Below are 25,688 nucleotides of genomic sequence, written 5' to 3'. Positions count from 1 at the left end.
ACAACTAACACATCAACAGCCATCTGGTGTAAATGAATCAAAATTATACCTATTTTTTTGTCAGATTGAGGAAAATATATTTTTTGGTGTGCCACAGAATTTTAGTAATTAGTTTATATGTGCCATGAGATGAAAAAAGTTGAAAATCACTGGTTTAAGGGGGGGGGGGTGTAAAAAAGATACTAGATATAAGCTGTGCTTGGGAAATGTTGACACTCCATGCAACCATTAATTTTTATGGTTCAAATTAGATTTTATATGTCAACTCTGGACCCTCATGGAAGTCTAAAAATATTTCCATGAACACCTAAAAGGACTTTAAAAATATTTTCTAGTAAGTCAGACTCTGTCTTTGTAAGCATTTTAGTTATGAAACCCATATTAATTTATTTTGTCTCGACCTACCTTAAATAGTTACTCAAAGTTTGCTACTTGAGGAAGGTTCTATTAAATCATTCTAGCTTAATGATTCCAGTGACGTAGTACCACACTATGCAGGTGTTTCTAAGGACTAGACAACAGCACTACCTGGGAGAATTTTGGACATGCAGAATCCCAGGCTGACTCAGAGACTCTGAATCTACATTTTAACAACATCTCCAAGTGATCTGATGTACGTATTACAGCGAGTATTAAGTGTGAGGCGCCTGGTCCTAGTCACTAACCTGCAGAGTTTGAGAAAAGCTATGGCGAAACAATGACTCCTATGGATGTTACAGCTTGAGAAGCGCTCACTTAGAAAAGCTTCCAGACCCAGAAGCCAGGAGGGCTTCTTGCACCTTCTAGGAGGTTCAAGCACCCCCAATACTGTATCAGTGACTCCTGAGATTAGAGATGAGACGAGAAAGGGAAACCAGAGGCAACTAAATGAACTGCAAGGCACTGTACATGCAATTACCTGCAAGACAGACTTTGTTATCTCATTGTGCAGATGAAGAGATTGAGTTGGAGAAAGGGTGAGTAACTTGACTAAGGTCTGGCATCTGGTTAGTGGAGGAGCTGGGATTCAAATTAGTATCTGGCGCACCAGCCTTCCCCGTCCCAGACCTCAGCCCCTCGCCCTGCTTCTTGGCCCGAGTGGTCCTGGTGGTAGCTCACCCTGTTCCTGAGCCCATGAGCCCTAGCAGCCACCACGCCCCTCCCTCTCCTAGCGCCCCTGGTAGCCTCGGCCTCCCCCCAGGACCAGGGCCGGAGTGCAGCACGTTTCCATCCCGCCCTCTGCACCAGGAGCCACAGCAGCTCAGGCTTGAACCACAGTAGCCTCTGACCCAATAACCAAGCTTTACTGAGTTGTCCCCCAAAAGACATTAGGGATCAGAAAGTTCCCAAGAAAGGAGCTAGAGCAAGAGGTGGGAGGGCAGATTCAAAAGCAAGACCCGCTGGGAAGCTTTGGTGTCGTTCCTTCAAAAGCAAGAAGGGAGAGAGGCCGGGGACCAGCGGTTTAGGCCCAGGGTGAAGCTGGGTGAGAGCAGGAGGGCATCGGCTGAGGCAGAGGTGCTGCCCCTGCGGCCTGCAGGGAGGTACGGGCACCCTGGCAGAGGCTGGGCATGAGGAGCCCCTGGATGGCTCCATCTCGAGCCCCGCAGGCTGCAGGGAGCTCCGTATCTGGTGTGAGAGCGCCCCCTGGAGCCCTGAGGCCGTTAGAGAGCGCAGGACACACGCGGCCTCCGAGAGCTGGGCCCGCAGCGCCCACTGCAGGAATGGCGTCAGAACTCAAAGCCCTCCGTGCTGAGAAGACGCACGGGAACGGAAATAGCCTCAAGCTTCCAGGAGCACTTTGTGGAAAGATTCGGGAGCTGGTGACAGGACAGCCCTAAGGAAGGCATTTGGCATTTTTAAACTTTACAGGAGATCCTATTTCTGACCTCGGATAAAAAAATAATAATTTCTTGAACAAGATGCCAACAATGAAAGGAAGAGATGAAAGAAAAGACTGAGGTTAACTGCACTACAATTAAACATGTCTATTCATTTAAGAAAAAGAAATCACACACAGAGCGCGAAGACCAGCCGGAGACCAGGAGAGGACAATACACTCACCTGGCAACCGAGTCGTGTGCAGAATCTATAAAGAGCTACTACAAATCAATCGCACAAGAGCGTGCACAGGAGACATATACAAGTGTTGCTTATAATAGTCCCAAACTGGAAACCACCCAGTGCCCATTCGTTGTTGGAGGATAAATAAATTATAATACATTCCCCCAGGGGAGTACTATCCAGCACAGGGAGGTCACAGATGCAAAAAGCAAGTTATAGAAGAATACTCATACTATCACCCCCTTTATAGACGTTCAGAGGGAAAACTAAAGAATATATTGCTTAGGGATAATAATGTGGTAAAGCTGTTTTTTAAATGCAAGAGAAAGACTGACACACAATGGGAACAGGAGAGTGAAGGGATTGCATCAGGGATGGACAAGTAGGAGCTTTTCAGATACTGAGATATTTATCCTCAGCTCAGTGTGTGGTTTGTTTTATTGTTCTTTAAGTTGTATTTCTAATATATATATATATATATACATACATATGAATGACCTTTCCATCGAAAACTGTTTAAAGAACAAGAGCTGGGTTTTTTTTTAAAGGGCAGTCAGACCACTATCAGAGGGTATTTTCTATGTAGCTGAAATCCATACTAATTGGGCTGGTGGTACAACAACATCAGGGTGGGGTAGGGATACTAGCATGGGGGGCTTGCCCTGAGCCAGGCTTTGGTGCACAGATTCTCAATAGGCATCAAATTCACCTCATTGATAAAACACAGCTGAAAACACTGAAATTCTGAATGATGAGTTAGAACTTATAGCTGTACCTAGTAGTCCTTCTGTGACATTTGCATAGTGTTTCATAATTTATTAAAAACTGTCATATGAGTTAACTCAATCATTTCCCATAATCCTTCTGAGAGGTAGCCAGAGAAGGTTATTTTTCTGTCTATTTTAAAGAGAAAGACACCCTAGCCAATGTTGTTCAGTGGTTGGAGCATCAGCCCACACACCGAAGGATTTCAGGTTCCATTCCCACTCAAGAGCACATACCTGGGCTGCAGGTTCGATCCCTGGTCCCAGTTAGGGCACATGGGGGAGGCAACTGAACAATGTGTCTCTCTCATCTCTCTCTCTCTCTCTCTCTCTCTCTCTCTCTCTCTCTCTCTCTCTCTCCCCCTTCCCACCCTCCAACCCTTCTACTCTCTCTAGAAATCAGTGGGGAAAATATCCTCGGGTAGAATTAACCAAATCAATCAATCAATGAAACCAAGTCACAGAGAGGTGATGTGACTTGCCTGAAGTCACACATCCAGGACTAAGTCTTAGAACTCCTGGTCAAGTGCTCCTTCTACCAGAGCTGCTGTCTCTCTATACTAATGTGGTAGACCGAGATTCTGCCACAAGTGCCCCCCAAATCCTGCACCAGGCCCCCCTCCCTGACCACATTCTCCCTGGGAATTGGTCAGCCTCCTCTGGGCCTGCCCCTGGTACGCTCCCACCCACCAAGACTTCTCTCTTCTCTGGTCTTGAGTCATGCTCCCCAGTGTCACAATCCTTGGAATTCTTCTATCTCTTCTTCTATAAGGAATTTTCCCAGGTGCTTACTTTCCTTGTCTTTGTTATGGCCCCTCTACGTGGGTTCCTACCTCCCACTGGACAGCACCAGTTTGTTGGCACCTGTCCAGCATGGATGTCTGTGGGGTAGCACCTGGGCACACAAATCCCACAGGTGGCACTGTAGGATGCACTTGTTCCCAGTAGGAGAGGTGCATGGAAACACGCACGGATAGTTTGGAAACGCTCCTAGGCCGTTCTGACTGGCCATCCTAGGGCCCCACCCCAGTTGAGGATCAATGAGATAATGATACCTTAGCTGTTATGCCACCTCTCTGAGCCTCCGTTTCTAAATCTGTGACTGGTGTGAAGGCGGCTGTGTTTTTATGAAATTAAAAGAGAGAGTACCTACTACATAGTATGTGTTAATCAAAGGTTAGTTCCCTTCTTCATCTAATCATCGGGAAAACAGAAATGAGGTATTAAACCAGAAAGCCTTACTGACTGAGTCAAAAGGCTCACCTTCATACAAACCCAGTTTCTAACACTCATAGGTTCTTCCAGGAGGGTTTGTGCTCTGGCGAACTATTTCAGCTACTGCTCAGGCCCTGCATGGTACAATACTTTGAGTTCCCAGAAAGAAAAGGCCCAGAGTTCTCATTGGAGGCCTGCAGGAAAAGGAAGCCAACGCCCAACACAGAAAGCACTCCCAGAGCTGTGTTCTGGAAATTGTCCAGACTGGGAGGCAGACAGTCCCTGGAAGGAGAGAATCACAGGCTCATTTACAGTCACATTCGGGACACAGGAAAGATGCAATGAGAATCGGGAGCTGGGCTTTTAGCTTCCTGTGTGAGTTTGGGCAAGTCACTTCACTCCTCTGGGCCAAGGGTGGGGACCATCTCAGAAGGACTCCTCCAAAGGAGACCCTCAGGGACACTCCGTATACTTCAGAGACGTTAGGAAACAAATTGACTCTCCAATCACATAATTTTCATTTGCATTATTGTAACGGGGCTGGTGTCCAACTCTTTTTCATAAACAGTAAGAAATTATGTCATTTCCACCACTGAGTCAAGCACAGCCAAGGGTGTTTATTATACAATCACTTTTCTCACTTCGCAGTTCAGGGCAGCAGAAGAGACTAGCACTTTAGATTCTGGAACAGCTAGGCTTTCTTAGGAAGACTCCAGGAGGAGTTATTCCCCCAATGAATAATGTAGTAAGTACCACTCTGGTCCCTGGGCTGCAATGCTGCACTCTCTCTCCTATTGCTTTTCTCTCTTCTAAGGAAGGACATCAAACAAGAAACTCATTCAAAATTTAACCACAATATGAACAGACATTTCACACAAGGGCAATTACAAACAGCGCACGTGCAAAAGAGAACCTGCCTACTGGCATCCAAAAAAAATGCAGATTAAAGCAAATTTGGGACCCACCTTTAAAATATTAATTCTCAAAAATGTATGAAAGCAACAATATTCAAAGCACCTGATGTAGTAAAATTGACTCACTGGTATCATATTGGTGGCATTGTAAATTAGTAATAGTTCTTTTGAGAAGCAATATGGCAGCAAAGGGGATGAAGCGTATTCATGATTACTGAAATGCAATAAAAACCTGCATGAAGAAGTTAACATCAGCAGTATCTATTACAGCAAATGGGAAAAAAAAACCCCAGAAATTGCTACATAGATTTTGATACAGTCACACTTTGCCTCTTATAGAGCCATAGTGATAATTATGAAGATTAAGTAGCAATATGGAGAAGTATTTATTATGGGTAAAATATAACAAACTTCAGGATAATGTGTATCATGACTATAGCTCTAAAAATGTGCTTACAACCATACAGGGACTAGAAGATAGTAAAAGTAGCTATAGTGTTCAGGAAGTGAAATATTGTGTATAAAATTCTTCTGCTATAGATGCCATTTTGTCTTCAATTACATAAATAAAAGAGTATAGTTCTCACCTCGGCAGCATGTATACTAAAATTGTGACCATACAGAGAAGATTAGCATGGCCCCTGCAAATTCATGAAGCGTTTCATGTTTTTAAGTATATTAATTTTAAAAAAAAATGTTAAGCCTCACATGAGGATATGTTTATTGATTTTAGAGAGGGAGGAAAGGAAGAGAGGGAGAAACAGTGATGTGAGAGAGAAACATTGATTCAGGTTGCTGATGGGGGATCAAACCCGCAACCTGGTTATGTGCCCTGACTGGAATTGAACCCACAACCTTTCAGTGTTTGGGATGATGCTCCAATCAACAGAGCCACACCAGCCAGGGTAAAAATTATACTTATTTTAAAATAAGTGATCTTATCCCCTAACTTTCCCACTAGACAAGAACAATAGGGACCCTGACTGTCTTATTCAACGTTGTTTGCCAAAGCACTTGTCTGGCACATGGTAGGTTCTGTAAATGTGTGTGGACTGACTGACCACCGCCGTCAGCCTCTCCAAGCAAGGTTAACAGCTCACTGGCAGGCCTCCTGCTTTTGCAAAGGTGCCTTTGCCAGCACCTTCACCGTCTTCAAAACCCAAAACACCATCATTTACAAGCAGCTTTTTGAAAACCCAGCCTCTCCCTCCACAGGTTTCACTGGCAGGAGGAGGACATCACCGTAAAGCACCACCAACACCAGGGCGAGTCTAGGTGGGGAGGACCTCCCCTTCCTTCTGCAGCTTCGCTGTTGGGGCAGACCCTCATGGGACACTCGGGGAGCAGCTCGGTGCCCTGCGTCATCTGAACACTGACGCTTTACACCAGAAGGTGGCAGTCTACACACTGCCTTCTGGTACAAACCCACCCCTTCCCGGACACGGATAGTTAATCTCTCAAAGGTGAGTCCTGGTAAGGGCGTGGCAAGGGTGGCGAGGGCCCCAGGCCAATGTCAGGAACAGACAGAGGCAACGGATGCTACTGTGCCGGTGCTGAGAGAGGTGGCATCTCCCCTGTTTTACAGTTGGGGAAACCAAGCTTCAGAAAGGCTGAGAGACTGCCAGGTTCCCAGGCCCTACCGCAAAGTAACATCGCCCAGAACTGAGCCCAGCTCTTCTCATTCCAATGCCCACCCTCTTCCCACTGTACCATGTGCCTCCCCATGCTCCAGCAGCAGTAGTCTATGAAAATTAGGTAAGGACGTTTCTAAACCATTGTTTCATGCTTTTTAAATCACTGCATCAAATTATAAAATTGGTCATACCCTTTGACCTTGGAGCACCACTTTGAGAAATGTGTTCCAAGGAAACAAATAAAAAATATGAAGGATGTGTTTATAAATACACATATATCATATAAATATATTTTTAGATATTAGAAATTATAACAAAGGGGTATACAGAGATGCTTAGAACTAAGCTAAATACTGCAGTTAAAACTGGAGGCAGTCCAGCCTGTGTGGCTCAGAGCGTCGACCTATGAACCAAGAGGTCACCGGTTCGATTCCCGGTCAGGGCACATGCCTGGGTTGTGGGCTTGGTTCCCAGTAGAGAACATGCAGGAGGCAGCCAGTCAATGATTCTCTCTCATCATTGATGTGTCTGTCTTTCTTTCCCGCTCCCTTCCTCTCTGAAATCAATAAAAAATATATTTTTTTAAATGGAGGCAGCCCGAATGCCTGACCCTGAGGCAGAATCAGGGAAGATTGTGCCATAGACAGTATATTGACAGTGCAAATGGTCTTGTGAGAATTGGAGCCAATGTCCAGCTTGTCCCATGGGTACCGTCATCCTGGTTGTTAAAATATTGAAATAAATACTTCCATACCAGTTGAGAAAGCGGACCTGAGTGTCTTCCCAGCCTTCCTGGCCCTTCCACTGGGTCTCCCCATCCAGCAACTAAATGGTGAACGCTGGCGCAGCCGAACCCTCCAGGCCCTGCCCTGTGCAGTGGTCCATGGACATCCTGGAAGCAGTTATTGAATCTTTTTAAAATCGTCCCTGGCTAAGCTTCTGTGCACTCAGAAATTGGAGACGTTATTTTGGAATGAGACAAGAGACAGAGGGATAGATGTAGAGACATTATGTAACTTAGCAAGTAAAAAAGTAGAACTTGATACAATGAATATGAGGAACAGCAATGAGGCGACTTTATATTTGTATAAACAGGAGTTTCTAAGAAGCCAGAGTCTGTAAATATTTGGTAAGTAAATGGGAGAGTTGACAAATACTGTCAGTTGCCCTCTCAATAACCTTTCCCCCTCTTTTCTTCTTAAAAGAAAATTGCGATTTTGTTCACTCTCCTCCTACTCTTCTGACAACCCAGTGCTTTGGGGACGGTTGAGCCAGGAGGTGGTCTGGGTGGTGGCAGGCATGGTGCCTCACGCCTCTTGCCAAGTGGTGGGTGTAGGCATGGGCTGGTAATGTGGTTCTGGCCAATGAGGTGAAAGGGAAGTCTATTGGGAGGATTCTAGCGAGACTTTCTTTCCCAATATACAAGGATGTCCCCTTTGTTCCCTTTGAGGATGTCTTGCTTAAAACTAAGGCAAGCATCTTGTTTCCCAAGGGGAAAGCTAAGAGAATTCCAGAGACTATAAACCTTAGCCCTGACATCTTGGAGCTGCTCAGTCAACCCTGGAGCTGCTCTACAGTGAGTCTTCTTGTTATTGTTCAAGTCACTTTAGTTGGATTTGCTGGTACTTGCAGGGTCCCAGCACACTCTGATGCAAGCTATTTGTTCACTACCACGCCCCTATTATCTATAACACTGCCTGGTACCTAGTAGACCCACCATAAACATTTGTTGATGGGATACATGAGTAAAACCCATCTTCACTGATGTAGGATGGTATTAAGGTATTAAGGTTGTTGTTTTTTATGGTTTTGGTGTTAGATTTTTCCATTTAGAACATTTTTTAAAACAATGGATGTTATTGACTGTCTATTGTCTCGGGGCATTAGTGTTATGGGAGGTGGCAAATGGAACTGGATTTGAATCTGGATCTGCTACTTACCAGTCAAGTGCCCTTAGGCAACTTACTCCTCTTCCCTGAGCATACCTGTCAACTGAGCACAACCACCACTAAATGACTAGTATAGGGCTGCCGGGAGGCTTAGCTGAGAAGCAGCCACAGAGCCCGGCTGAGTCAGTGTTTGACTCTCACCTAACTGCATCTCCACATCTTCAAGTACTGGACATCAGATGGAGCCTCTCCTTGACCTTGAGAAGGGCCTCATGGGCCAGGGAGGAGTCATATGTATCAACACGTCAACCACCTGACCAATGTTAACATCACCAGAATGGGACAAAGCAACGTCATATGCCTCCTGCTATGACACAAAGACAAACACAGCATCAGCTCTGCGATGCTGATGCGCTGACCAAATCTATACAACACGAACCCCTCGTGAGGAGACATCAAACAAACCCCAAATGAGGTACTTTCTATAAAATAACTGCCCAGACACTTTAAAAATGTCACTTGTCATGAAAGACTAAAACAAACAAACCAAAGACTAAGGAACTGTTCTAGTTTAAGGGACACGAAAGAGAGATACTGGAGACATGACAACTAAATGTAGTGCATGATCCGGGATTTTCCTTTGCTATAACATCAGCATATTAGGTAACAGTTGGCATCAAAGTTAACTTCTTAATTTTGATAAATGTTTGGTAATTATGTCAGAGAATGTCCTTGGTTTTGGAAAACATGCACATTGAAGGAATAGAGAAGTATAATGTCTACAGATAACTCACAGTTTAGAAAAAAAATAAAATGATACATCTAGATCGATAAGATTAAGGCAGATGTTGCAAAACCTTAATAGTTAGGAAATCTGGGTGGAAGGTGTACAAGAATCCTTTGTACTATCCTTGCAACTTCTCTTTAAGCCTGGAATTACATCAAGAAATTGTTTTTATTTATTTATTTATTTTTGTTGTTAAATATATTTTATTGATTTTTTTACAGAGAGGAAGGGAGAGGGATAGAAACATCAATGAGAAACACCGATCAGCTGCCTCCTGCATGCCCCCTGTTGGGGATGTGCCTGCAACCAAGGTACATGCCCTTGACCAGAATCAAACCTGGGACCCTTCAGTCTGCAGGCCGGCGCTCTATCCACAGAGCCAAACCGGTTAGGGCAAGAAATCATTTTTTAAAAAATTTTAAAGCAATATTAGAGTCAAGTCCTGAAGAGTAGGAATCCGTGGGTTGGAAAAGGAGGTAGAGGGACATTCAGGTCCAGTAGAGACTTTGGAAAGCATTCAAGAAGCCACCGGGCGTTGGCGGGCCTACTTCACACAAAACTGCCTGGAGCAGGGCCTGGGAAGAGGTGTCCAGGTCCTCCAGGCGGACAATAGCAGCCTGGGCCTGTCAGTCAGGGGCTGGAGGTGTGGCCGAGCAGGGCTCTAGCAGGCGGGACTTAGGTATGGCCGAGGCACTGACTGCAGGTAGTAAAGCTGGACATGGAAGTTGGGACCCAATTGCCAAGGACCCTGGCCGCCCTGCCAAGGCATGGGGACTTCATCCTGCGAGCAGGGAGTGGGGGTGAATGATAAGACAAGTGTTGTAGACAATGGGGAAGCTGAGTGGAGAAAGTCAAGCTAGAAGCAGGGAAGCCCACATGGCGACTACTGCAGCACTGGGCGTGAAAGATGCCATGTGCACGGCCAGGGGTGAGCGCCACTAGCCGTGTCATCATAAAAGGCCTTCACCAAGTTCAGAAAACCACCTGCATCCCCTGTCCCGGTGACTTGGTCTCTTCTGGTCCCCCCAGTGCCTCATTTCTCCAGATTTCAATGTATTGCCCTGTAGGTACTATGGCTGTCATGCTTCCTCCACAAGAGGCTAAAGGTCTGGTCACAAATTGGTTTCTTTATATTGCACAACAGCTGGGCATTTTCAAATCAAATTGAGTCAATCCATTCATTCAACATTCAGCAAATATTTACCCAGGGCTTCTGTGTGCTTAAGGGGCTTATCTAAAGGGGAAAGGGAAAGTGGTAGGGTGGGGAAATGTCTGGTTATATTATAATAAGAATTATTTCTCTCCTTGGGGCTTTACTTGGTATATCCAAATTAGATAGGGAAGTTAGTTTCTCTTCAAATTGGAGAGTGCTTATTATCTTTGCGTCGTCCCTAGCTTAATGAGGATGTAGCCAGGTGACAGGTGGCACAAAGTAACATCCTGAACAGCTTATTAAACACTCATGGGCCAAGATGCTCTCTGTGTGGCCTGATGACTTTCCTTAGATGCATCTATGGTTGTTACTCAGCAGGGGCTCCTTCCTGGTCATGGTGGTGGTAGTGATGGTGAGCACCTACTATGTGCCAGATACTCTGCTAAATACTTTCCATACGTGCTCTCCAAACCTGACCATCTAACCCTGCATAGTAGAGATGCTACACTTGAAGAAATCAGGATTCGGAGAGGTAAATGGATTCGCCCAAGCCCACACTGCCACTTGGGGGCGGAGCCAGGCTCTGAACTCAGATATTGTCTCTGAAAGTTATAACCATTCCAGCGTCATGCCATCTCCCATCACTTCAAAATGGGAAGGAGCCGAAACCGGTTTGGCTCAGTGGATAGAGCGTCGGCTTGCGGACTAAAGGGTCCCGGGTTCGATTCCGGTCAAGGGCATGTACCTGGGTTGCGGGCACATCCCCGGTGGGAGATGTGCAGGAGGCAGCTGATCGATGTTTCTCTCTCATCGATGTTTCTAACTCTCTATCTCTCTCCTTTCCTCTCTGTAAAAAATCAATAAAATATATTTTAAAAAAAATGGGAAGGAGATTTCAGGTTAGTGAGCAAAGCACCCACCAAGTCGATGGTTCTCAAACTTCAGCCAGCATCCATGTCACCCAAAGAGGGCTTGTTAGAATCCAGGCAGCTGGTCGCACCCCCGGAGTTTCTGATTCAGTAGGTCCATAGGAGGGTGGGTGGGACCTGCTGACCTGCATCTCTAACAAACCCTTGTGACACTGACACAGCAGGTCCTGGGACCCTTTTCAGAACCACTGTTCCCAGGGACAGCAGCAAGTTGACCCCATTGGCTGCCCCCCACTCTGCTGCCACCACCTTTCTGTTCAGCGTGGCATCTCCCAAATGTACCCATTTCACCGGTCTGGCCAAGAGGGCACGTGCTGCCTCTGTTGTCCCGTTTTCCTGGGAGTCTGTGTCAGAGACTGCATGCTCCACCCTGCCGAGGGCAGAGGTTCCTGGGTGAGCCCTGTGCTCCCAGCTGTGTACAGAGTCACCTGCTGTCAGGTCACTGCCCTCCCTCTGAGCCCCGGGGTCATGCCCAGGCCTCCGGGAGCTCTCCTCACTCGTTGCTTCTCGGAAGACCGCTCCTGCTTTCACTGCTCTGTCGGTGTGCCGTGTGAGCTCCGAACTCCTTCCACACCGGCTTCCTGCCCGGCTTTTCACTGGGTGAGGCTGTTCAGGACACCGAGGTCGCCTGGGGTCCTTGTTCCTCTGGGAAGATAAACTTTCTAGCAACGTGGTGACCTTTCCAGGTTGTAGTTTAACATGGGCACCTGTGTTTCAAAGGCTCCTGGACTTTTAGACTCAGACGAGACTTCCCTGAAAACAGGAAAGGAAGGAAACTGACACTTACTGAGAATCTGCTGTGTGTCAAGCACAGGGCCAGAGGCTTACTATGTGTCATCGTATTTACTCTTCACAGTGACCCTCTGCATTAGGGGTGTGGGTGTGGGTGTGGGTGTGTGTGTGTACTTGCATGTACAGATGAGAAAACTGAGCTTCTAGGAAGTTCAGTGGCTGGTCCTGGTCACACAGCTAGTCAGGAGCTGAGCCTGGACCTGACCCCAGGCCTGCCCATGCTTGGCTGCAGCCCATCAGTTCACAGCACTGATGTTCTCTGTAACTCTGATATAAATGCACTGAGCTTGGGATCACATGTGAGGCCTGAAGTCTGGCTTAAGGAGACAAAACCTGGGTCCGTCAAGCAGGGCTCAGTGCTGGGGAGGCTATGGCAGGTCCTGTTTGTGAACCTGCCAGGGGGAAGCTGAAGACAGAGGCCATGGTCAAGTGCTGGGTGGCGGGGGGAGTGAGTGGGGGGTGCCAGGAGTCTGGAGGAGTTCATAGCAAGAGCTCCTGGGAGCAGCAAAGGCAAACCAGATCACAGGAGTCCCAGAGGAAGACCAGCCAGGGCCTCACCACAGGCAAAGCTAGCAGCTGTGCTGCTCTAAGGCGCCAGGTGCCAGCCTTCCTGGCCTGGCTGTCGGCCTGGGTAAAGCAGCTGCCCTGCCTGGCATGTCTGTCAACTGCCTACTTTTGTACTCAACATCGTGTAAAGTGTTGAGGCTACATTTTACACGATGTGGCTCAGTCCCATGCACCGAAAAGTTGCTAGTTTGATTCCCCATCAGGGCACATGCGGGAGGCAACCGATCAATGTTTCTCTCACATCAATGCTACTCTCTCTCTCTCTCTCTCTCTCTCTCTCTCCTCTCTCTCTCTTTCCCCATCTATCTCTATCTCTCCCTCTCCCTTCCCTTCTCTCTAAAAAAATCAATAAAAACATATTTTAAAAATATAAATAAATAAGTAAAGCATCCTTGTCATCAAAGAGCTCATAGTCCAGGAACAGGTACAAGCAACTAACTAAACCCAGCCAGCTCTTATTTTTAATGTGGTGCTTCGTAGCTTACGGCACCAGTTAGCATACACACGCGATGTCCAGTGGCCCTCGCAGGGTACTCCTGCCGGGGAGAGAGGAAAGGCGCCGTGCCAAGAATTCTGTCCTTCCAACCTGACGTCTCATGGGCCCGGGCCCACCCCAAGGGCCACACAGAGGACGGGGTCCTAACTGCTCCTCGGGGGGTGGGTGAGGCTTCCCAGAAGTATAGCCCTTGAGCTGGGCTTGGAAGGATCGGAGGTTACTGCCGGAGAGGAAACTGCCACTTTTATACTTACTGTGATGGCGGTGTCTGTAAGCACTTGCAGCTTTACCTGGGGCAAGGGAGGCTTGAGACAGGCCTCGCCTTCTTCCATTTCGGTCTGAAAAGCCCTAACATTTTGACATGTCTTCGGTGGCAGCTCCCTCCGAGGAACCAGAATGTCTAAAGTGCTGGCAAGCAGGCGTCTTGGGTGGGGGGTGGGGGTGGGGGGCGGCGAGCGTGCTTTCAGCCGACAAGGGCTGGCGTGGGGACAGAAGCTAAGAATGTCTGTTTCTTCTCTCTCTCTGCCATTCCTTTTTCCCCAACGACTGGTTTCCTAGAGTCCATCGCGTAACGACTGCGACAGGCCAGGCCAGTGACCAACGAGGGAGGAGCCATCAACCGCATGCGGCATCTGTCCTTACTGAGTGGCTGAAAGACACTGTTAGCCTGGTGTCCATGAAAAACCGAGCATAAAGCCAGAGGAGGAGGAGAACTAAATGCTTCCTGTAGCTAGTGGCCAGTGCTAAAGCAGGCAGCGGGCTGGAATTCAGCAGAGCTTCACCCTAAGCGGCTGGGGCGCCAGAAGCTGAGGGGACACAGGGACTCTCAGAAGGAAACCAGGCATTCGTTGGCGGGGAGGCGGGGGCGGGGGGAGGCGGGGGGAAGGGGTGAGAACCTTTGTGTTGCCTGAGTGGTCAGTCACAGCCAAGCTAGTACCAGGAGAGCTTTGGAATGGGGCGGGAGGTGGGTGGGGGAGGGAGACATAGCTGCCCCCTGGGGTCCTCAGTGGGGCCTGGCTGAATGCTGCCCCAGGAAGCTTGTCCAGCACCCACACTGGAGCAGGGAGAGAACCGCCATCCCCGGCAACACCCAGTGGAGGCTTTGTGGCCAGGAGCCACGTGGTGATGACTCAGGCAAGGGAAGCCCCAGGAAGTGACTGTGAGCCAGTTTTGCCACCTCCCACACTCAGCAACCTGCCACCACGTGCCTCCTCTCCGCCCTCCCCACTCCTCACCTGTGCTCTCTGCAGCCAGGCACAGCCCGCCTGGTGCAGAAGCAGCAGGACCAGGAAGAACAAGGATGCAGGCAGCTCTGGTTTTATTGTGCTTTACAGATGATGTGTCTTTAACAAACTGAAGGCGAGATCCTCCACCAGAAAAAAGATTACAACTCGATTGATTGCCATACTCGCTTTATTACAGGGGTCTGGAGCCAAACCCGCAGTATGTCTGAGCTAGGCCTGTATTGAAATTATAAACTGCGCCGTGAGTGAGATTTTAGTGACCAAGTTGAACTAAAAGCCTGGAAACCTTAAAGGGATTCCAGTAAGTTGTTGCCCAATGCCTGTGGAGGGATCCAGGCACAGAAGGGTTAATGCAACTATGGGAATAAAGCTAGTTTCGTGTTTGCCCACATGCGATAAAAACAAACCCACTGGACTCACTTAATCTTCACAACAACTCTGGGGGTTATTTTGTTTTTTAATTGAGGTGAAATTCACATAACATAGGATTAATTACTACAGTGTGTACAATTCAGCGGTATTTATTGCTGTTCACGAAGTTGTACAACCACCACCTTTAGCAAGTGCCAAAGCATTGGCATCGCCCCTTGGGGCTGCTTTTGTGCCCTTGTTACAGATGAGACCGTAAGGCTCAGGAAAGTGACTGACTGATTCCATTTCATTGATGGTAGAGGCCACACTTGATCCCAGAACCTTTAACTCCACTGGAAGGAGGGAACATTTGTCTTCAGACTTTGGTAAGCGGCTGGAGGCTGAACGGGCTTCCTGTCCTCTGGCCTCCCTCCCTCCAGTTGTCTTACACACAATTAGCAGATCCATCTCCTACAGCAGGGCTCTGACAGCCTCATTCCCCTCCTCGGCCTCCCAGAGGGTCCTCATTAGCATGGAAATAAAGTCTGAGCTCTTTTACCCGCTGTAACCTTTATGCTGATGCAATCACCCAGCCTCGGCTTTTCTCAGAAGCGCTCACACCCTCAGCCCAGGGGACCGGAGGCTGATCCCTGCACAGCCCCTCGCCTTTATCTTGTCCATCAGTTGCCAGCCTGCCTGCATTTGCCCTTTAGATTTCTTAGGCAGGATCTGATACCAATGCTGCTTCTCAAAACTGTAGGAAACACATATCAAGTTCACCGAGGGTAGTCATTGTGGCCCCCCTCCCCTACCTGACTCGAGGGAAAGGACAGGAATCCCCCATCTCTCCACCTCCATTAACTAAATTATTTTAAAGTCAAATGACAAATGCAATGCAGATATTAAATACATCAATGCTAATACTAGTATATATACATGTATTAGTTGAAAAGACGTTCATGGTGTGTTGTGAGATTCCAAAAGGCAAAATCCTATATATAATACTAGTAGCCCTGCGCACGAATCTGTGTGCCAGTAGCTCCCCCTCCCCGCCCCCACCCCACCCCACCCAATGGCTTGCTGTCCTGCCTTCTCCTGTAGCTCTCTGCCACCCGCTTGTAGCTCGCTGCCCCACCTTCCTGCTGATCCGAGAACCGGTCATTACGTAATGACTATTTGCATATTACATCTTTATTATATAGGATAGTTCTGTTTCAGAAAAATAGAGCGAGAGAGCACGTATTTGTCTTGAACTCATGCATATATTTGCATAAGGTCAAAGTCTGGAAAGGATGTACTCCAAAATGTTAATGATGCTTCTCTGAATGGGATAATGTCATGCGATTTTCATTTTTTCCTTTTGCTAAGTTTCCATGCCACCCCACCCCCGCCCCTATAAAAACATGGCCTTACCCTAGCAGATGTGGCTCAGTTGGTTGGGCATCGTCCCATGCACCAAAAGGTTGCTGGGTCTATTCCTGCTCAGGGTATATGCCCAGTTTCCGGTTTTCAGGCTCGATCCCTGGTAGGGGGTGGGCAGAAGGCAGCTGATCAATGTTTCACTTTCACACAGATGTTTCTATCTCCCTCTTCCTCTCCCTTCCTCTCTCTCTAAAAATCAATGAAAACAACAACAACAAATCCCACCATGGCCTCTATAAGAAAAAGACTACTGAAGAGAAAAAGAGTTCCTGTTGTGCTTTGTTTACCCACCTTAATGTGGCTTATATCACTAGTCGTGAATATGCATTGGCCTTCCCCTCCCCTTGGGGGCCTGGGCCTCATCTCATTCATTTTGTCCTCCCCGTGACATCTCCACGACATGCTCAAGAATTAATTAGCTGGCTAACGAGTGGACTGGGGCTCTCCTCTCTCTCACCCCTCCTGAGGGATAGGGCTGCTGTTAAGGCTCTGATCCATGTCCTCAGGCCAGCCTCCAGGAGGTTAAGCTCCTGACGCTTCCCAGTCCTGGGCTCCTGAAGTTTCCTGCCAGGCAGTGGTGCCAATGGGCCAAAGGGGCAGCCACAGGCATACAGGACCACCTTATCGCTTTTTCTACATTCACAGGCCAAGATGGAGGGAGAAACCCAAGTCTGTAGACTCACAAAGTCTCTTGTGCTTGTGACTTTCTCCTCAATCCGATTTCAGTGTCTGCAAGACAGACATTTCACTGCCCAGGCACCTGGATGGGACTAAGGCACAGAGCAGCCTCCACCTCCACCTTTACTCTATTCTGTTACCCTCCCACTGGGCTCTGAGCTCACTTCACATTTGTGGTTGCAAGAATGTAAACAGTGTTCCGTTCTGCTGGGTTTTTTCTTCATCTTGTTTTGTCTCTCTTTGTAAGGTCCTGCTGACATGTAAGGTTTCTCCGGCAATTGACTAGTTCAACTCATTTTATTTTCGCCAGCTAACCTTGACATCTGTCACTCCCCGCTTACTGTTTTGTGGTCAGTATGGCCCACTCACAGTAGATGAAGATATATTTTCAGTGTGTTTAAAACTAACCAGGATGTCAGAATCGGAAATTTCCGGTTGAGAAAATGCTAAGGGGACAGCTTTAACTATGTTTGTTCTTTCCCCTTGTCCAGCTCCACAGAGACATAAACACGCACGTTTATAAACTACAGTGGAGGAGCAGCTCTCAGTGGCATGGCCTATTTGGGGTGAGACGTGAATTAATCCTTCCTCTCCCTGGCGAAGCACAACAGGCAGAGAACTAGACTCCTCAATAATAATAAAACCCACAGAGCCTTCAAGTCCCTCCCATTCCATCCCTTGTTGTAGTTAAAATATCTGCGGATTAGGCTCCATTTCTGGAATTACATCCCTAACCAAGTTGTTTTCTGAGGAGCTGAGCTTCAGCAACCTAAACACACTAACCTTGCCCAGCACCTGCCACTTCACTGTTGAAAGAAACTAAATCTAATTAAGTAGAATCAGACAAATTGAACTGTAAACAAGCCTTGAAAATAAGGTCCACTGGCCCCTTAAATGCAGCCTCGCTGAAGCCACAGCATCTAAGAGGAGGCGGGCACAGCGTGGGGCCCATTCTGATGGTTTGAGGGGTTCCTCTTCTTAGCTCACTGCTCTGTGGGTCCACTCTGGTTTCTTAGTCACTGCCTGTGGGAGACGGCTGGCTCTCAGGTCAAGAGTGTGAGTCTCTAACTCATGAGAGAGCCTGGGTATGAGGTCAGCCTAGGTCTTGGGGGAGAGGGCCTCTCCCTACTGTCAGTGAGGGGGAACATCTAACTATTAGAAACGTGAGAGCATGAATGATGTGAAATGAGCCGTGGAACTCACCATCCTGCCCTCTGTGGTTAGGCACAGAGCAGCCAGACCCAGACAGGGACAGCCAACCTCTGAGTCAGCCTGACCCTGCAGCTGGGACTTGAAGGGAAGTCAACCCTGTGCTAGGCTGGGCAATTCGTTTTCATGACAGATCTGGGATGTAGATGTTATTCCCATTTTACAGGAGGGGACAGTGAGGCCCAGAAAGGTTAAGCAGTGTAATGGGAAGGGCATCACCTTTAGTGACAGACAGAACTGGGTTCTAACCTCACAGGTGGCATTGCTTACCACCTGCATTACTTGGATAATTACCTGCCTCCCCAGACCTACCAAGTCTTCATCTGTGGATGGGAGATGTGACTGCCCACCTCACGGAGGGGTTGTCAGGATTAGGTACAATCAAAGGAAACGACGCACAGAAAATAAGACCCTGACACATAGGAAATAGGTTTTCACCGAATGTGACTCATCTGGCTCCTTGCTCAAAATCAAGCCGCTGGCAGGCCACCAGGTCACAAACCCAGCTCGCCTGTCTCCCTGGAGGGTGAGGTAGGGACTTCTCTTTAGGGCAGGACCCCATACTTCCTCCTGTCTCCCTGTGCCTGCCCTGGAATCGGCAGCTGGCAGGGTTCTCTCACAGGTGGGAGGAGACAGGAGGTTCTCCCCACTCCTAGCCAGCCCCTCCCCTGACCCTGCCTCACTGGCCCAGCCTGGTGACCCCCTGCTGCCATGCTTTCAGGTGACACACCCTTAAATGTCCACAAAAAGGCCAGTTCTGTCCCATGGGACTCACAGAACCCCAACTGAGACCTCAGCCCCTTGCCTGATCTCACTGCTTCAGCCACTGGGTTAATACCATTTCCCCTTACTGGCCCAGATCCCAACCATCTTTCACTCGGAGGCAAAATACTTGTGGCCTCCTCTGAGAAGCCTTCCATCCACTGTTACTGCAAACAGCTCGGCCTGGCACAGCTCACTTGCTCTTGGCCCTCATATAGCACTTGTCACCTCCTGCTCTGCACCCAGGGACTCATCTGGGAAGGAGTTTGTGTGTCTCATCCAGGGGACTGCACTCCACTCCCCAGGAAGGAAAGCCGCCTCCCTCCTTGTCCCTTCAGTGGCTTCTCTCCTGCCTCCTCCCCCACCAAGTAGGCCCTGCCACCTGGGGAGCGGTCAGCAGGGGCCCTCTAGTTTGCACCTGACCACTTGGGTCCAGTGAGAAAGGAGAAGAAAACCATCTGCCTCCACTTTCTCAAATCCAGCTTTGTCAGCCACAAAGCCGAGCCTTTTCACCCTGCGTCTCTTCCTCAGTTGGTTAAAACCCAGAGGCAATAGGGGTGTGATTTCCACTCAGACCTCAGCAGCAGACTGGGAGCCCCTGAAACTGTGTCTTCCTATATTTAGTAAATAAAATATTTACACAGCATGTAATACATATAAACGAAAACTGCAGCCTATCTGTAAATTGTAAAGCACAATAATAAACTATAGGGATTCAGAGTGAGTCACCCCAAGATGTGCTCTGAGCATGTGGGTTATTCTGAGCTAAAGGCAGACAAGACCCTGAGAGCTCATCGGAAACTTTTACCTGTCCCTAAAGAATTTAAATCAGGGACCTTGCCCATCAGAAGCGTTACCATCGGAAGTAACTTTTTTGACCCATCTGTGTGGCAGAGCAGACGATTAATTCCTGAACATCTGCTCCTATCTTTCTGCAATGGCCGTCTAAAGCCCAAGGCACTTGACCTCATCCAGCTCAGCATGTCATACGCCATATTTTTCATTTCTGTCTCGGAACCTCTCATGCATGTAGGCTCTTTGACTCTCTCATGTATGTGGAGTCCCCCATACATACCTTTGTAATTAAATTTGGTTATTTTTCTTTTGTTTATCTGTCTCATGTCAATTTTTCTAAAATAGATTGTTATTGATTTCAGAGAGGAAAGGAGAGGGAGAGAGAGAAACATCAATGGTGAGAGAGAATCATCAATCAGCTGCCTCCTACACGCCCCCTACTGGGGATTGAGCCTGCAACCCAGGCATATGCCCTCCCCCACTCCATCCATTGAGCCAAGCTGGCTAGGGCTGTCTCATGTCAATTTACTTGAGACCTGCTGAGAGGACATTAAAGTCTAGAGAAAAGGTTCTTCCTTCCTTACAAAACACAGGCCAAGAACTAGTCCAATCTGCCGCCTCCCATCGATGCCCCTGCCTCCTCATAAAAGGTAGCCACTATCCTGCATTTCAGCTTCACATTGCCTTCTGTTTTTTGTTTTCTCTGTCAGTAAATATGCATGCATTCCTGAGCTACATATACTTTAATTGTGCTGTTTTTGGGGGTGGGGTTCTATATAAATAATATCAATCTGGCCCCAGAGTGTTGGCCCACAGACCAGAGAATCACGGGTTCGATTCCCAGCCAAGGGCATGTACCTCGGTTGCAGGTTAGAACCCCGGTCCCGGTCAGGCAGGAGCCAGAGGCAACCAATCTCTCTACCTCTCCTCTCCCTTCTACTCTCTCTAACAAAATAAAAAATAATAAATTTAAAAAAAATTTTTAAATAAATCTGAACTTAATTCTCAGTAGTTATGAGATCTACCATTTAAAGATGGACACGTGCCTAAATCGACCTCAGGGACCCCCACGAGTCCTTAGATTGCACTTCGAGAACGGCTGTCTTAGTGAAACTTGCACATAGGCAACAGGAGGATGTGCTCGGTTGCTTATTGCACTACTGCTAGTAACAGGAAAACTGGAACCAACCCAAGGTCGTGAATCAGCAGGAGAATGAATAAATGACTTGTGGTTCGTTCCCACGACGGAGAATATTTTACAGCAGTGAAAAGAAAGCCCCTTCTCCCCATGTTTGCACCTGGGAAGTCTATGTATTAACAGAGCGCTTGCATTTTGACTGTGCAGCTCATTTGGTTGGTGTAGACTGCAGTGTTAATGGAGGCCCGTGCACAAATTGGGTATTTAAGAGATGGCAGAGTGAATGAACACGCTGTGAATGGAGAGGCAAAGCCAGAGTCACCTAGCTTCCTGTTGTGACTTTTGTCATGTTAAATTCTCAGGCTGAAGACTTTATTTTCTGAAGCACTTGATTTCAGACTAAGGATGAAAAGCTAACTTCCTGTTTTAAAATGATGGCTATGTCACCTGCAAAATACTTTGCCAACAGAGGGGCTTGATGAACACAAGCTCACAGAGAATTTAGCAAATTTATAAAAGATCTTCCCTTTGGAAGTTTGAGAGCAGAGCACTAAAACAAGTACATGTTGTGTTTAAAGCTGAGCCTTCTTGCTGGCACAAAATCATTTCAAAGCAAACCCTTCCCACACATCTGACCCCCCAGTTAAAAGGGAAGAAGGAACAATTGAGAGCTTTTTAGAGAGGCCAGACAGGCCACCCAAATGGTCCTAATCAGCACAAAATCCTAAAGGTTATAGGGAACTAGACTAGGATTCCTGTGAATGAAATTGTTTCCCAAAGGGCGCCCCCCACCACCATATCCCCACTTCCCGCCAACAAACACATATGGGTTCTGTACAGTGTTTAGGTGCAAGCGGTAGCATTGCAGTGGCCAGGGACCACTGAACTGCGAAGGGTACAAGCTGTGTCTGTACTTCAAACACACACTTACATCAATAGTTATTAATATAGTGATACCTCATGCATCCAGAGGCCTTGCCCAGCAAACTCCCTGGTCTTGAACATAGATTTTCCACATAGTAGTACTTTAATGCTTTTTTGAGAAATCAAATGTCAAATTTCACCCCCCCCCCCAAATTTTCCCATTTTGTAGTGTCCCTGTGATGCCAGTACCACCTCCCCACCCCCCAGCCCCCCAGTTTCTTCCCAAGCTTAACTCCCAAGGAGCAGGCAGCCAGATATGTACACACTAGACAAGAGACTGGAGGTTTCTTTTCAGGAGAAAGTTGCCCAAGAAAAAAAGGCTTAAGAGATTGACAGTTGAAGGTCACCTAAATAAACAGCGAGGTCTCTGCCTAGTTATCCTGCCTGAAGCCTTTTAATCAATAACCCTATTCTCTCTCTCCCTCTCCCCACCCCCCACTTTCCAATGAGCCTTTTCATGCTTCACTCTTCAGGCTAAAGAACCAAAATCATATATATAACTGAGGAAAATCTCTAATTTAAAAGATAAAAGGTAAAACAAACAAAACGATGAACTCAGAGAATATAAAAGCAGACAGAAAAGAGAAGAGAAAGTAATATATCCATGAAACAAGAACAGGTGCTATTTTAAAAAAAGGAGCTTTGGAAAACAACAAGGAACTCTCGGAATTTTTTAAAAAAATGATAGCAGAAGGGACAGCTCAGTAAAAGAGTTGGAAGATAGAATTTATGAAATTTCCCAGAAAATACATAAATAAACAAACAAAAAAAAAACCCATAACTTTTGGTTGAAATCAGACATTTAAGATGTATTTGCTTTATCAACCAAAAATTATTCAGGAAGCCTTGGTTTAAGAGATTAATTTTCCAATATATCTTTTAGAATCGGCCTCTGACTTCTCAGACATGAAGGGACTCCACCCTCCTTTTCTTGTGTTTTCACTTCCAAGAGTTACTTACTTCAAAGGTAGAGGTATTTAAATGAATGAGTCCCTAAAGTCAAATGCTGATTTCTGGTTAAATAAAGTATAACTGACTTATAAATAGACAGATGGGCCAATAGAAAAAAAAGTCTAGAAATAGGCCCAAGTAAACATGTGAATGTAATACTTAATAAATTGGCATCTTAAATTAAAGGAGAAAGGAAGAGCTATTCAATAAATACTATTGAGACAATTGACTAAACACCATTTTGCATTTGGGAAAACCATTTAAACTATTCTGCTACCTCACTCCTTACTCCAAAATAAATTCCAGATGAATAAAAAACTCAATGTAAAACATGAAAGTATTATCAAGAAAATACAGGTGAATGTGTTTATAACTTTGGAATAAAGAAGGCCTATCTAATCAGGCCATGAAATATGGAAACTATATTGAATTCAACCAGTCAGAGAAAGATAAGTACCATATGATTTCACTCATATGTGGAATTTAATGAACAAACTGAACTAATAAGCGAAATAGAGACAGACTCATAGAGAGCAGACAGACAGCTCTGGTTGGGGAGGTGGTGGAGGGATTGAGCAAAAAGGAAAAAAATAAAAAGAAAGAACTCATGGACATGAGCAACAGTATGGTGATTGGGGGAAAATGGAGCTGGAAGAGGGTATAGGGAGAATAAATGGTGATGAAAAAAAGTAAAATAAAATGAAAACATTTTTAAAAAGAAGTATGGAAACTATAATGGCAAACATTGATAAATTTGAGTATATAAAAATGTTAAATGTCTGAATAAGAATAAACAAGGGCAAAAACAAACTAATAAAAATAATTGCAACATATGATAGCTAATTGGCCAATTTCTTTAATATTCAAAGAGTTCTTACAAATGAATAATAAGGAAAAAAAACACCCAAATGTATCAGTCAAGATCCAGTCAGGAAAACTGGAACCATGCTGGGTAATTCAAACAGGGACAATTAATGCTTCTGGTTACACAGATGTTAAGGGGGGAGGGTCAAAGACAATTGGGTAACGTATTTGGAATTCATATCATAGAGAACTAAGAATATTATTTTATAAAGAGCACCTACAAACCAAAAATAAAACAAAACACACACAAAAAATCTCACATAAAAATGGACAAAGTATATAAAAAGAAAATTCACAGATAAGGAAATTCAAAAAGATCTGAAATACATAAAAAGATGTTCAATCTCATTCATAAGAAAGTAAATAAAAATAGAAACTGTAATGAGATGATATTTTTCACATATCATTTTGGAAAGATCAAAATCCATTAAAAAGATGAACCCATTTAAATGGAAAAAGCAAGTTACAGAATGGTGTGACCATCTGTGTTCAAAACAAGAGAGAAAAGGACATATATATTTTTCATATATATATATATATATGTATACACACACTATACATAGCATAAGCACACATATAATATATGAACACTATATACATGCACATACATATGCATACATACAATAATATCTGGAAGGATAGAGAAGAGAGCTGGTATTGGTTTTGTCTTCAGGAAGGGGACCTAGAGAAAGAGGAACTTAGTTTTTATGAACCTCCTTTCTTTCTTTGTATTGTGGTAAAATACACATAACATAACATTTACCTTTTTAACTATTTTCAAGTGCTCAATTCAGTGACATTTAGTACATTCACAATGTTGTGCACCACTGCCACTATCTAGTTCTAGAACATTTCCATCACCCCAGAAGGAGACTTCATACTCACTAGCAGTCACTTTCCATTGCCCTCCTTCTCCCAGACCCTGGGAACCACTAATTTACAGATGAGAAAATCTCTATTGATTTACTTCTTCTGAATATGTCATATAAATGGAATAATATAATATCTGGCCTTTTGTGTCTGGCTTCTTTTAGTTAGCATAATGTTTTCAAGGTCCACCCAAGTAATGGCATATATCAGGAATTCATTCCTTTTTTATGACTGAATAATATTCCATTGTTTGGCTAAACCACATTTTATCTCTTGCCAGTTGATGACATTTCAGTTGTTTCCACTTTGGGGCTATTATGAACAGTGCCACTATGAAAATTCATGTCTTTTTGTTTGAATGTCTGTTTTCAATTTTGGGGGTATATACCCAGGAGTGGAATTGCTGGGTCACATGATAATTACTGAAAACTCTGTAGTAACTTGTGAATGTTTACCACGTGCATATAGTACCTAACCAAAAATTGACTATTGTAATAAAAAAAAGAAGTAGAGACAAATATGTTGTTTTAGAATCACTGTTTGGCAGCCCTGCAAAATCAGGACTGAATCATTAAGAGGCCTAAAAGAAACTGAGGTGTAGGAAGTAAAATATAATCCAATCTTAAAATGACTCATAGAACCAGTAGTTCAGGCTACAAATGCTCCCCATCATTAAATGTGCCAGCAGCCTTGGTGCGGTAAGCGTGGGAAGGGGTGTGAGAATGTTTTCTAAATCTATTTTTTTAAAGCAAAGAGGTAATTAAAGTTGGCTTCTACCAAGTGATTATGTTGGTTTTGTCTGTTGTGTGTATTCTCCCAGGGAGCCAAGGCTCCTGCAGCACCACCGACATCCTCTAGGGGGCGATCTCAGGAGAGACCTGAATGTTGCTCTACACTGGTGGCCAGAGAGAATTGTTCAGCAGAGCTTTTACCAACACAAGAAGTGGAAACACTGTGAAAAGAACCCAGCGCTGGAAAGACACTTGAAAAACATACTTCTCAAGTTATATTTTTATAAACAAGGAGATTTGAGACCCAGAGTGGTCACTGATAATCCTACAGCCTTTAAACACCACGTCTGGAAACCTCTGCTTTGTCCCAATGAGAAGTGTGGAGAGAATGGTTATCCAAGTCTGACAGAGGTCAGCCTGGATCACTCCTCCTTCCCTCTCTACATCCCTCTCCAACCAATTCCCATCACTTTCTTATATGTCTGACCTAGGTCTAGTTCCTTAACCTTTCTGAGCCTGTTTCGTTATCTATATAATAGGGACAATAACATCCACATAATATTGATAGA

General features: G+C 45.8%; 1 pseudogene; it reads left to right on the top strand.

Moving 5' to 3' along the window:
• Positions 1–5,512: 5,512 nt before the first annotated feature.
• LOC132224205 (U6 spliceosomal RNA) lies at positions 5,513–5,604 on the top strand (annotated as a pseudogene).
• The last annotated feature ends 20,084 nt before the right edge of the window (positions 5,605–25,688 follow it).

The sequence above is a fragment of the Myotis daubentonii genome, chromosome 1, assembly GCF_963259705.1.
Source record: "Myotis daubentonii chromosome 1, mMyoDau2.1, whole genome shotgun sequence".
Classification (NCBI taxonomy): Eukaryota; Metazoa; Chordata; class Mammalia; order Chiroptera; family Vespertilionidae; genus Myotis; species Myotis daubentonii.
Note: the sequence above shows the minus strand (reverse complement) of the source record. Positions and strands in the feature narration are given on the sequence as shown.